Source organism: Dasypus novemcinctus, chromosome 1 (assembly GCF_030445035.2).
Source record: "Dasypus novemcinctus isolate mDasNov1 chromosome 1, mDasNov1.1.hap2, whole genome shotgun sequence".
In the NCBI taxonomy this organism is placed as follows: domain Eukaryota; kingdom Metazoa; phylum Chordata; class Mammalia; order Cingulata; family Dasypodidae; genus Dasypus; species Dasypus novemcinctus.
In genome coordinates, this window is record NC_080673.1 from 188,784,959 (window position 1) to 188,798,030 (window position 13,072).

The following is a 13,072-nucleotide window of genomic DNA, read 5'->3' on the forward strand; positions in this document are numbered from 1 at the left end:
TTCCCCAAATCAAATGATCCATCATTGTATATTAATGCCCCAAATCAAATGACCCATCATTGTAAATTAACTTTAATAATATTTTAGGTAATAACTCCTTTGGAGCCCCCTCCAATTTTTATGAGAATGTAAGAACTAGAAAATACTTGATGTGCATAAAAATTCTCAGTTACTAGAGTCCAATCAGACACAACTACTTTAAAATTTTCCCTTGTTTGGAGTCAGACAGTATTAAATGTTGAGATGATGCACTGTAGAAAGACACACAGTGTGTGACAAGAACATCATTTGAATGTGAGTAAAGGGAAGTATTTTGAAAAGAGACATGGAAAATAAGATCACAAAAGACATTCAACTGAAGGGTCTCAGGTAATTTGCTTTTACTCAAAATGACTCATATCAATGTTGAGAATATGGAAATTTATTTCTACCAAATAATTCAATCCTGCTTACTCCTTAGAATGTCTTTACATATAGTCCTGGGACACATGTGTATAATTGAAATTCACAGTTTCTAGGGTTTACTCATTGGACCATTTGTCTTTCTCTATTATAGTCACTTATTCAAACTCATAGCTTTAGATACTGTATTTATATGTCATATAGATAATCTCCTAAATCTACACATCCAGCGGAGACATCTTCCTTAACTCTTCATGGATATATGCAACTTGATATTTGATATCTCCATTTGGATGTCTAATAGACATCTCAAAATTAGTATTTCCAAACTTGAAATTCTGATTCCCCATCACCCCAAGTAGAAAATTTGCCATTCAAGTTACTTAGGCTAAAAATCTCTTGCTACTTCTTGAACACATCAGGCATACTCCTGTCTCTAACCTTTGCACTTGTTTCCTGAATATAGAATGTTCTCCCAGAATGATCAACATACCTCATTCCTTCATTTCTTTCCAGTCTTTCCTAAAATATCACTATCTCTGATAATTTCTCTACCCATAATCAGTATTGCATGCCCTGCAGTCCCATTTCCAATCTCCTTACACTCTTTCTTTCTTGGCTTTGTTTTTCTATATAGAACTTATCTACTGACAAACTATAAATTTTACTTCCGTAATTGTTTATTGCTTATATCTCCCCACTAGAATATAATCTCCATGAAACCTGGGATTCTGGTTCATTTAATTTATTCTGTATCCCAGCACTGAGAAGAGTGCCTGGCACATGATAGCCATCAATAAACATTGATTTAATTAAAGAAAGAATAAATTAATCATGGCACAGAAGACAACAAAATAACTTTGAAAGCCAAGCCAAACTTTATGCTGATGAAGAGGATATGATAAGTTTTGAAACAGAAAAAGAATTTATCACTAAAACTGTCCATCAAAATGAGAGATATTTTAACATCAAAATCTATTTGAGTTACCATCAACTGAAAAAGGTTAAGGATTCATGGAACAGTTGCAATACTTAAGGTACAAGTTTGAATACAGTGACTTTAAAATTCATCACTTTTTAACAGTATCTCACATTTGAGCAATCAAATTGGACAAGGTTTAATTGCTAGAAATTTTGACAATTGTATCTGCATCTAGCTCTTGGCTTGGTGCAAAAGTAATTGTGCATTTGCTTTGTTGAAATTTACCGTTTGATGTTGGCATACATTCTTAAATAAATGTGGTTATGTTATACATAATTTTAATGTGCATTTCTCACTTTGTCTTTTTGCTAATGATTTATTATTGCTGTTTATTTTATATTTATTTTAGACTATGGACATTATGTTAGACCAAAAGCAGATTTGAGCAATTTTCTTATTTGAGTTCAAAATGGGTTGTAAAGCAGTGGAGACAACTCATAACATCAACAATGCATCTGGTCAGGAACTGCTAATGAATGTATTGTGCAGTGGTGGTTCAAGAAGTTTTGCAAAGGAGACAAAAGCCTTGAAGATGAGGAGCATGGTGGCTGGCCCTTAGAAGTTAACAACGATGAATTGAGAGCAATCATCGAAGCTGATCCTCTTAAACTACATGAGAAGTTGCCAAAGAACTCAATGTTGACCATTCTATGGCTGTTCGGCATTTGAAGCAAATTGGAAAGGTGAAAAAGCTCAATAAGTGGGTACCTCATGAGCTGACCGAAATTGAAAAAAATCATCCTTTTGAAGTATTATCTTTTTTTATTCTACCCAAGAACAATGGATCATTTCTTGATCAGATTGTGGTATGTGATGGAAAGTGGATTTTATACAACAACCAGTGATGACTAGCTCAGTGGTTGGATGGAGAAGAAGCTCCAAAGCACTTCCCAAAGCCAGACTTGCATCCAAAAATTGTCATGGTCACTGTTTGGTGGTCTGCTGCCACTACAGCTTTCTGAATCTTACCTAAACCATTACATCTGAGAAGTATGCTCAGCAAATCGATGAGATGCATTGAACACAGAAAGGGGCCCAATTCTTCTCCATGAATGCCCAAACACTTCAAAAGTTGAAGAAATCGGGCTATGAAGTTTTGACTCATCAGCCATATTCACCTGACCTCTCACCAACTGACTACCACTTCTTCAAGCTTTTTGACAACTTTTTTCAGGAAAAATGATTCCATAACCAGCAGGATGCAGAAAATGCTGTCCAAGTGTTTGTTGAATTGTGGAGCATGGATTTTGAGCTACAGGAATAAGCAAACTTATTTCTCTTTGACAAAAATGTGCTGATTGTAATGGTTCCTATTTTGATTAATAAACACGTGTTTGAGCCTAGTTATAATGATTTAAAATTCATGGACTGAAACCGCAATTCCTTTTGCAGCAACATAATTGTCTGTCTGTCTGTCTGTCTGTCTGTCTGTCTGTCTGTCTATCTATCTATCTATCTATCTATCTACCAATCCATCTATCCATCCCAAATTATATGATCAATTCTGGTTTGCTGAGTGTGAGCAATGATATAGAGTAGTATAAAACAACAGATATCTGAAGTTAGACTCTCCATCCTTCAATTCATAAAAGAACTGGCATCATAAATTTAATTCGAAGGTGGAAATTAGACTGTCTGAATTACTGGAGGAATAGCCCATTCAAAGAAATTGTCAAAAATCATTGCAGACTTGCACTTCATTCTCTATGTCAGTAAGAGAATTTGGTATATTTTGAAATCAAGCATTTTCTTCTGTACTTTCTTGTGACTTTGAAGAAAGATTTTTTTCTGTATGTGTGTGTTTGGGTCATTGTGCTATCTTCTTTTATTCAGTTTTGGTGGTACATTCTGGGGCTTCTAATGAAAACTGAACTTACCTTCCCTATGATGCAGCCATAGACATCAGTATGTAAACAGTGACTCACTGCTGTAAGTGGGGCAAGATTTCATAAAGTTACAAAGCTTTCTGAAAAAAATTCATGCTTCTTTGCATGTGTGATTGCTCTAAATAGGTGTGTTTGACTTTTTATTGATTTGCAAGGGCTCCTTATATTCTAATGGTATATTGAAGATGGGCCCCACCTGACATACTCTTCATCTAGTACTCTGTATATCATATCTTTTTCACACAAATATTTAATTATTTTACTATTAATATTTTATATTACAATATTTATCTAAAATTTTTCAATGATTTTTGTCTTTAGTATTATGCTTTAGGTGATATTTTTCAACCCCCAAGATTTTATTAACAGTCACTAGTATTTTATCTAGTACTTGTGAGGCTTCTTTTTTCTTCTCTCTCTTCCTCCCTCCCTCCCTTCCTTCTTCTTTCTCTTTCTTTTGAAAGAAATACTTACATAGACTTTACTTTTGTTTATGGGGTAAAATAGTGATCCAATTCTCTTCTTCCTTTTTCTAAAAATAAAATTTTGGTTAACTAAACTATTCATTAAATAATCCATTTCCCCCTGATTTGAAATGCTACATAACTAAAAACTAAATTCTAAATTTGTTTGTTTCTTTCTAGATATAACATATTGTTCTAATGGTTTATCTATCTATTCTTCACACTAGCATAAATTAATTTAGCACCAAGTGATTTTGAATTCTATAGCCGTGTCAGATATCTGAAAGAACAAGTTTACTTAATCTTGTTTTTGTCAAATATTCTCTATTCTCGTATTTATCCTTGTAGATTATCTCTTGAATTAGTTTTCTAAACTATTAGTATCTTTATTATACAGATGCTTCCTAAAGAAGAATAAGGTACTCTTTGCCAGTCTTTCAAGTATTCTTTCTTTTTTTTTTTTTGAGTGACAATTATAGATATTTTTCCTATGGATAGTGTGCATTCTTATTAAATTCATTCCCATGTATTTTAAAAATTTCATCATTATGATAGATAGAATATTCTTCTGTTATATGTATTGGTATTGAAGAAGGCTATTGCTGCTTCTGGTTTTGTTTTTCCAACTGATCATCTTTTAAAACACTCTTGCTATTTCTAATGGCTCTTCTTAATTTTCTTGACTTTTTATTATAAATATTTCATAAGCAAATTATGATCCTTCTGTCCTTTCTTTTCAATAGTCAACCTAAAACAAGAAAAAAACTGAACTAGAATAACAATGATTGACCAGCTCCCTCTTTGATAGAAATGTAATATGGAGAACAAGTCCCCTGATATTTTTCTGTGTTCTCATGGAAATAATTATGGTATTTCAATATTAAGTGTTTTAATGGCTGTAGGTTTAAGATAGTATAATATATTTAAGAAGTATTTTTTATTTTACTAAGTTTTATTCATTATCTATTCACCTATTCAAATGATTAAGTGTTTTATCCTTTGATTTGTTAATATATATGTATATGTTTTTATTTATTGATTTCCTAATATTGAACCATCCTTCAATCCTGAAATAAAGCATGTTATTTGGGACATACTATTTTTTTTTATATACTGTTTTATGTAATTTGCTAAATGTTCATTCAGGATTTTTGCATCTGTATTGATAACTATAATTTTTAATTGTTTTTTCTTGTCCTATGTTTTTCAGGTTGGGTTTTGGTGATCAGACAGCTTTGTAAAAATAGTTGGTACACTTCTTTTCCTTGTTCAGGGTTTGAAACATTTTAAATATTAAAGGAATAAAGTTTTAAATCATTGTTAAGAAACCAGCTGGGCCCTGAGAAATTATAAAGATTTTGGTTTTGTTTTTAAGATAGTCTCAATTTCTTTAATGGCATGAGAGACCATGTGAGTTGTCATCTCAATATGCCTTCATTCCCTCACAACCACCCCTTCACCATATAGACAACGCTGAATTTGTTTGAGGTGTCAATGTGCCCAACTCGGAAAATTCTGGATCTACTTTTAGCTAGGAATAGCCATGGTGGTCATGTAAAATAGTTTTGATTGATATTTATGTGGATGAATGGGGCTTTCTGGAAAGCTATTGTTTCCTTAATAAAAACAAAACAAACTCAGTTGTGGATTGTTTTGTGCCCTTGATCCTTCCTTGCCTAAAACGTGAGCAAGGTCCTCATACTAGAGCAGTCATTTTGTGAGCATGTGGATGAAAGCCTCCCATAAATATGGGAAGAGAAAAGGGATAGAGCTCGTGTTCCAGAAAACATTCTGGAACCACCACACCAGATTTTCAATAAGCAACTCAAGTTGTCTTACTGTGTGAGAAAATATACACTCAGATTAGGTAAAGCTGTGTTAGGGTACTTATACAAGCAATGGAAAACAATTACAAGTGATAAATATATTAATTTGTTTACATTTTCTACCTCTTTTTGAGTAAATTTTAGTACTATGCTTTTGAAGGAGTCATATATCTCAATTTTTTTTTTAAAACATAGATTATGTTTCAAATGTTCTTTTACTTCTATTATTTTACCATAAATCCATGGCTAAGTCTGCAATTTCATTCCTCAGTTTTTATGTTTTACCCTTACTTTCCCTTTTATGCTTCTATCTTGTGTAACTCTTTAATTTTCAAAAAAGGAGATTTGTGATAAATTTTTATCAACTTATTTTTTTCCTAATTAAGGTACTTTTTCCTTGTTGCCTTTGTCATGATTTTGAGTTGAATACTTAGTTCATTTAATTCAGTTTTAGAAATTGATTTTAAGAATTTTGGCTAATGGAATTTTCTTTGTATATAATTTTGTTCTCAATCTCAATGCTTTTCCATTTATTACCCTTATTGATTTTATTTTACAAAGATATTGTAATTGCAATTTTGACTATTCCTTTTATTATGTTCTAGTTTTAGGAGATTTTTTTTTGTCCTTGTTGTTGTACTCAATTTTGTGATTAATTTCTAATTTTACTGTATCATGGCCAGAGAGTATACACAATTCCATTTCTTCTTTGGGACATAAATGTGACTTATTTTTACTGGGTTATATGTTTTATTTATGTTATGTATGTTTGAAAAAAAGATGTTCTTTATTTTGAAGGTTATATATTTCAGTTATATAAAATGAATCAAGCTTATCAATTATATTATTCAAATACTTGTCAGCAGTATTTTCTTCATTACCTATCAGATTAAGTTTTCCTACTGTTTAGTTCCTGTCAATTTCTCCTTAAATTTATAATAGTGTTTGTTTGACATATGTATCAAGTAAATTCCAACTTCACCAAAGTAAACTTTCTGTTTTTTTTTTCTTTTTTAAAGAATTAAATTAAATTTCCACTAGTGGGAATCACTGTAGTGGTGGGAATTAAATTTTAGTCAATTTTTGAAGTATCTGTGTCCTCTCTTCTAATATTGCACCTAAACTCAGGATGGGGTGGGGAGTATGTGCTTACATAGTGCCAAAATCCACTGAACCCTTTGGTGGAGGTGGAAGGGGAAGCCTTCTTAACACCCTTCATCTGTCCATGCAGTCCTGAGATGTGTCTTGGCTGAGGGGTGCTACTCAGAAGCCCACCATGCCTGTCTGCGAGGTCTGCTCACATCTGCCCCTCTCTACACTCTTCTGGCTATACTGAGAGGCCAAGAGCCACTCAGCTTCTTCTGGCCTTTGCACCAGGGGTTCATTAATGAGGCCAGCTGGAACCTCTCTGTGTAGACATCTGCACAGCTCCAGCGGACTTTCAGGTCCCAGCTCTAGCCTGGAAGCGTGGCAAGGTCTCCATTCCTCTGAGTTCACAAGCTCGCCTTAAGCTCTGCTCTGACCCACACTGTCTACAGAATTCACCTATGGCAGTACACTTATTGCTTCTTCATACCTCTACCCCATGCCAGGGATTTTTTTTTTCTATTTTCAGGAGAAATGGAAAATCATCTCTCTTCAAAATCTCAAATATTTTAGCTAAGGTAGGAGTCCTCTCTGGATAACAAGCAAGAAAGTAAAGCTGTTTTATCTCTGTGTCTTCACCCCTTTGTTTTGTCTACTCAAGTGTTGTTAAAATGTACTTCTTAGAACAGAGCCTGGAGGTCAAAGGTCAGTTCCAAAGATGGAAATGTGCTTTTTTGTGTGTGTATGTGTGTGCATGCACACCCACACATATGTTTTCTTCCTAAAAAGTTGTTGACACTTTTGCACTAGGACCCTACTTTGGATTATAGATTTTCAGAGCAAGTGTCTCTGTTACAGATAACCCTACTAGAGGTTCTACTTTCCTCTTTGAGTGGTCCTACAATTTATGCAACAAGGCTCTCTTCTGTTAGTCATGAGAAATCTGACTAGGAAAAATAAAACTCTCTCCTGCCTGCAGATCTCCCTTTGGCTCTTTGTGTATAGGGGTGGGATTGTTTCCCAGCATCTTCTGTAGTAGATGCTGGAGGAAAGTGCGGAGTCCTGTTAGGACTGAAGCACTTGGACCCCAGAGGGTGGGTTCTCACATCTGAGACCTTCCGTAGGAAGTACCCAGAGTCAAATGGAGCTGACTTCCCCAAGGTTAGGCCTTTCCCCAGGGGTACTTGGTGTCTAGTCTTGAGTTCTGTAGGACCATCCCAGCTCCGTATTTCAACTTCTCTTTCTGCCCAGTCCTACTGATCTTACCCCCCTGCACAGGGCCTCCCCAGCAAATCTCCTGCACACAAAGCATCAGATCAGAAGCTATTTCCTGGCTTCCCTGTCCTAAGACACCATCTCCCCAATGGACTGCTGCCCCTTCAGAACTCGTGCTGAGTTTTTCACTGGAATGCTCTTCAAGACCTAGTGAATTATTCCTGTGTGTTAGAGTTTGCTTAGCATTACCTTATTTCATTCTCACAACTCCATGACATAGGTCCAATTATGATTTCCATTTTAAAGATGATGAAACGGAGAACCTAGAGAGGATAACTAGCTTGCCCATGTTCACATACTACAGCAAAGCTAGACTTCTACTGTGAGACAAATCAAAAGACAAGAAGTGCAGCTCCCAGGCACTCTTTCTTCAAATGTCTCAAAAAGGCCACGGATGCTGCATTTGATTATTTTTGATCCAGTGCAAAGAAAAGGTGTTCAAGTAGAGACCTTCACTACTTGCACAGAAAACTGACTATTAACCTTGTCTCTATGCAACAGAAATGGCTATCATGTTATGCCAGAATTTTTAAAAATGCTTTCTGCCATTCTGTATCATTTTCTTGGATAGAGTAGTATGAACTTCTTTCAAGCTGTCTCTATCTGTAATATTACTAGTAAAAATTCCTTGACATTTATATCTGATACTTTTTCTTAGTTTCACTGCTGATTGAAATGCCCCAGACCTTTCCTGTATTTGACTCTTTAGCATGGATACTTGGGGGAGGGCAGCACAGGGTTTGAAGTTGGCATTAAAGCTGTCATACTTTGAAAATTATTTGACTTTTGCCATATAATGTTATTTTGTGAGTATCATTAATTATTATTTGAAAATATAATTTCTATTGTAATTAATTAATATATTCTAGTGATGGACATGAGCATTGTGACTGTTTCTTTTACTTTTACTATTTTTATAATTATTTGGTGCACATACTTATAGCTATATTTAATTTGTATCTTTTCAATTTTTACTTAGGTTCAGATCCTAGAAATGGGTTTATTATATTGAGTTATGAAACTTTGATGCCTTTGATAAATAATGTCAATTTCTTTTCAGATTTTGTGCCACTTTACATTTATTTCTGTCATCAGTATGTAGAAATGCTTTTGCCAGGAGAAACATATCAATTTGTTGTATTCAAATGTTATGCTGCAAAATTTCCATTTGGCATTTGATTTTTCTTATTGGCCTTTTAGTTTTTTTTTAACATATTAAGGATATTAGCCTGGAATTCTTGTGTCCAAAACATTTTCCACTTTGTAGTTCTGCTTTCATGTGGACTTTGATAAGAAATTCTACATCTGTGTTTTTTTGTTGCTTTAGCTCCATTTATTGTGCAGTACTATACTTTTTCTATCATTATAACTTTTCAGGGTGTTTTTATATCTGGAACATAGATTGCCCCTCAAGGACTTGCTCAACATTTTCTCAGCAATTCTCTACCTTTTCATCTTCCAAATAAACATCAACATTATTTTAGGATATTATAAAATAACCAAATTGGGATTTAAATTTTAATATGAATGGAGGAATTATAAAAAGAGATACACTGAAAAAGTGTGGTATAGTTATATGTCAAGGAGAAGAGAACCTGCTTAGAGCAGTTGGCACATATTGGTAAAAGGTAAAATTAGATGGTAAGAGTCAAAAGAGATTATGAATCTCCTTCAAAGACAGAAAGGAATTTTTGGTTTGATATGAAGATTATGGGAAGCTCTGAATGACTATGAGCAAGTCATTGATATAATGAAATTCACATTTAATAATCATAAGAACTAACATGGATTCTTACTTCATGCCAGGAACTCTTCCAAGGACTTTCCAAATCCATTCAACCCGAGCAAAAACTATTACTCTTATCCCATTCCGTATGTGGGGAAACAGAGGGGCCAAATAACTTATTGAAGGTTGCATAGCTACAAAACGGCAATAGGCATGCTCTTCACTGCTAATTTATACTCTCTCCTTTTGCCTCGTCCCCCATCAGAAACAAACAAATAATCAGCAACAACCAAAAGCAAAGAAGCAAATCTGCTACAAGCAGACTTTGTTTTCAAGACACTCTGACTTCAGCCCCTGTGGTCTCTATGGCGACACCGCAGTGTCAGCCACAGGCATCTGCTCCCCGGGTGGAGCTCGAAAGGGACGCCCAGGCAGCACGGAACAGTGAGGAAGTTCAGAGGACAGCTATGGCTCTTTCACACGTCAGCCTCGGGCCAGTGCTGCCCATATCTGTGGAAACACGATAAAGAGGGGAGTTTGACAAGAATTGCTCTCCACCGAAGAGTGGGGATGCTAGGGAACGAGGAGAGAATGAACAGAACCTGGCAGGCAAATCCACATGCGTTCCCTTCAGGGCTTGGGCAGCACCAAAAGCGCAGCGACTTAACCTTCTTCCCAGGACCCGCCCCCAGGTGACGGGACTTCGGAAGAGTCTGTCAAGCGAACACCGCATGCTCAGCCCACATTCCTGATAACTCCAGGATTAGGGTGCCTGCCAACTTCCCTTCAGCTTCCAGTCTCTAGATAAAAGCACAAAACCGCTTCATTGGATATTAGAGAACACTCTTCAGATCTCTTGGATTTCAGCACGCTTCACCCAAATGATGAGTTTCAGTTGTTTTTCCAAGTTAAAATCCATTCTCACCCTTAAAATTTTTCATTAGGGACTAGAAAGTACACTTGGAAAAGAATATTAGTATTGGAGGAACCTGCTACTTGTAAGGTTAAAGAAATCTTGTTGGGATCACTTTATTTCTTTGTCAGTAAATATTGAAACCTTGATGATATACTTATTTTAGAATATTCTAGACTTTCCAGTGTTGATGGTTCTGTAACCTGAATGCTGAATATCCTGATTCATAGACTGATTAATTTGATTTATGTTGAAGGAATATATTTTAAAAGAGCTAATATCACCTCACATCTTGGCTGACGTTTTAAGCTCTGATTTTGAATGGTGTAAGTAAGTTTTGCTTTTCATTGACAGTTTAATGTTAATTTTTCTGAACTTAAATGCAGAACAGAAATCCCCCTGATCATAGCTATGAGTAATTTATTTTTAATTGCATACCAATCTTGCTTAACTTCCACTAAATTTTGGCAGTTTTCTACCATTTAAGGCAGCAGTTTTTCTCTGTGAAAAAATATTTACCCCAAAGTGAAAACAGGTTTCTCTGTGGGTGTTCTAATATATTTGTCAATTTCCCATTCTAGAATGTTTTGGCATTGAATGTGTCTTCTTGACCTTTAACAGAAGATTTTGAAATAGCTATCATGCTTTGGAGTTATTTCACAACATCTTTTCATTAAACTTTGTTTCGAATTTTGCTTTCTGCAAATACTATTAATAAAGGGACAGCATCCAGTTTCAATTGCAAATACATCCTTAGATTGTGAATATATTCCTATAGGTTCCTAGCTTATATAGAGAAGTATGTTGAAGTGAGGATCTAAATGGACAAATAAGACTGTGAACAAGCATGTGGATTAGAAATTAATTTTTCCATTTTAAAACCTCAGAGAGGTTAAGTGACATGCCCAAAGTCACACTGTCAGGGATTAAAGAAAAGTATGCTGTCTGGCCCCAAAACTCATGCTTATTCCAATAAAACACACTGCCTTCTTATGTTTCGGTATTTCTGAGTTAATTCCATCTATTGAAAGGGATATGAGAAAAAAATTAGAAATGGAACAATGATGAAAGATTTCTGTAACTTTGAGACAATGAACAAATCATGCATTAGTAAGACATTTTCCTACCTCCCACCCAGCTTGGAAAATCTGGTCATACAATAAAGTGGTTTTTTCGGGGGGGGGGAAGTGGCGGGGGAAGGGAATGCCAGTAATTCTGCAAAATGTTCAAGGAAATCAAGGGACAAAGAAATTGAAAACTTGATCCCTGATCTGAGCTAACATATAATATAGGTAGGGGGAAATCCACACAAAAAATAAGGAAAGAATGATTTTATAAAACCACATATCAGTAAGTACAAATTAGCATGATGGGAGTGGGAATAAACTATTATTTGAATCACATATACTGCTCATGAAAGGCTACTTGAAGGAGAATAATTTTAACCAAATTTCAAAAAGGAAGGAACCATGAACAGGTAGAAAAAAGATGAGAGATCAAATTAAATGTTCAAAGATATTAATGAGATTAACTTGACTGAACTGTGGGGTCCAAGAAGAGAAGTAGAGTTGGGAGAATTCTAAAGAGAAGGAGAGTAGAAACAATGGAATTGGTAAAAAAACTATTATTAATTTCTGATTTCGATGGCTAAACTTTATATTTAAATCTTCAAAACAGTGAATTAATGAAAAGAGCTCTTAAGATCATATCCACTTTGGTTCTTTAAATGTAAAATGTCCGACATCAAACACATGACCTCCCATCCTTTCAGTTTGCTTCTCAGTAAAAGGGAACATAACAGCCCAGACAAGCCAGAAACTGAGTCATCCTTAAGTCCTCCCTTATCCTCTCTCCCAAAGACAATTCATTCCAAGTCCTGGCAGCTTTACCTTCTAGATACATCTTAAATCCATCCACGACTTTCCATCTCTATTCAAACAATCCTAATTCAAGCTCCCACTGCCTTTCTCTGGAATTAGACTATTAACATAACCCTTTGTTTCCTAGGGCTTCTATAACAATTTACTTGGTGGCTTAAAACAATAGAAATGTAAATTTCTCAAAATTCTGAAGGCTGGAAATCCAAAATCCAGATGTTGATGGGGAAAGTTCTAGGGAAGATGTTCCTTGCCTCTTCCTAGCTTGTGGTGGTTGTTGGCAATCGCTTGGAGCTTCTTGACTTGCAAAATCTGTCACTCCAATCTCTGCTCTGTCTTTACAAGTGTATCTTCCTTCTCTGTTTGTCTGTATCTCTAAATCTCATTCTCCTTATGTGGACATCAGTCATTGGATTTAGGGCTTGTCCTAATCTAGTATGATTTACCTTAATTTGATGGCATCTGCAAAGATCCTATTTCCAAATAAAGTGACATTCATATGTAACAGGGCCTTCAGTTTATTTTCTTGGGAAGCACAACTGAACCCCAAAATAGACACTGTTTAATATAACTTTTTAAAATAAAAGAAGTCTTAGGTTTACACAAAAATCATGCAGAAAATACAGTGATACCCT